Source organism: Elephantulus edwardii, unplaced genomic scaffold (assembly GCF_000299155.1).
Source record: "Elephantulus edwardii isolate Elephantulus edwardi_28Jun2011 unplaced genomic scaffold, EleEdw1.0 scaffold00122, whole genome shotgun sequence".
In the NCBI taxonomy this organism is placed as follows: domain Eukaryota; kingdom Metazoa; phylum Chordata; class Mammalia; order Macroscelidea; family Macroscelididae; genus Elephantulus; species Elephantulus edwardii.
In genome coordinates, this window is record NW_006399872.1 from 4,283,984 (window position 1) to 4,285,862 (window position 1,879).

The window sequence follows — 1,879 nt, forward strand, 5'->3', positions numbered from 1 at the left end:
ACACAACAGGCTCCAGATCCAGGTATAGTTTCCTCATGATCACAATCAAGTGCTCTGGGATCCCCATTCTTCTCAATGTCAGCCACAGCCTGTCATGATCCACACAGTCAAATGTCTTTGTCAATAAAGTACAAATAGACATTCTTCTGGAATTCCTTATTTTGAATCAGATAATCTTATGTCATACTATGCAGGCAATGAAAAACAGTGGGAGAATGGTGTATTCATAGTAAAAACATCAATTTAAAGTTCTATCCTGAAATACAATGTTGTGAGTTATAGGATAATATCCAAATGCATAGAAGGAAGATCCATTAACACAACTATTATTCAAATATATGTTCCTAAATCTTTAGCAAGATGAAGAAATTGAGAATTTTTGCCAAATATTGCAGTGTGAAATTGACTGAACATACAAACAGGATAAATTAATGAAAATTGGTGACTGGAATGCAAAAGTAGGATATAAGGAATAGTAGATGGAAAATATGGGCTTGGTGATAGAAACGAAGCTGGAAATAGAATGATTGAATTTTGTATTTACAATGATTTATTCATTGCAAATACCTTTTTAAAGACACAAAGAATGAAGTTACATGTGGATCTCACCTGATGAGCTGCATAAGAATCTGATTGCCTACATTTGTGAAATAAATAATTGGAGAAGCTCCATATTTGTAGTAAAAAATAGGCCAGCGGCAGATGGCAGGTCAGATCATCAATCACTCATATGCAAGTTCTAATTGAGGCAGAAGAAAATGAAAATAAGTCCACATGAACTGAGATATGATCTTAAATCAATTCTATGTGAATTTTATGATCATCTTAAGAATAGGTTTGAGGCATTGAACACCAATGATTAAAGACCAGATAAGTTGTGGGATGATATTATGGATATCATCCATGACGAAAGCAAAAAGTCTTTACAAAAATGGAGGAGAAATAAAAAATAAAAATGGATGTCAGAAGAGACTCTAAAGATTGCACTGGAACATTGAGAAGCCAAAACAAAAGGAAAACAAACCAAAATGAAAGAGCTGAATAGATTATTTCAAAGGGCAGATTGAGAAGACTAAGCAAATTATTATAATGTATTGTGCAGAGAGCTGGACTTGGAGGGTAAAAAGGGAAGAACTCACTCGGCATTTCTCAAGCTGAAAGAGCTGAAAAACAAATTTAAGCCTCGTGTCACATTATTGAAAAATGCTATAGGTAATATATTCTATGACCCAGAGACTATCAAAAGACGATGGAGGAAATACACAGAGTCACTGTACCAGAAAAAACTTAAATTGATTGATACTGAAAAATTTCAAAACTATCTTATGAACAGGAGCCAGTTGTGATGAAAGAGGAAGTAGAAGCTACACTGAAGGCAGTGGCAAAAAAAAATAAGGGTCTAGGAATCTATGAGATATCAATTGACTTGTTTCAATGAACAGATGTAGCTTTGGATACACTAACCAGTCTATGCCAGGGAATTTGGAGGATGACTATCTGGCCAAGGGATTGGAAGAAGTCCATATTTGTTCATAATCCCAAGAAAGGTTATCCAACTGAATGTAGAAATTATTGAACAATGTTATTGTTATTACATGCAAGTAAAATACTTCTGAAGATCATCCAAAAATGGTGGTAACAATATATAAACAGGGAATTACCAGAAGTTCAAATAAGATTTAGAAGAGGCCGTGCCATCAGAGATATCATTGCTGATGTCAGATGGATCCTGGGTGAAAGTAAGGAATAGCAGAATTATGTCTATTTGTGCTTTATTGACTATGCAAAGACATTTGACTGTGTGGATCATGACAGGCTGTGGCTGACATTGAGAAGAATGGGGATCCCAGAGCACTTGATTGTGATCATGAGGAAACTA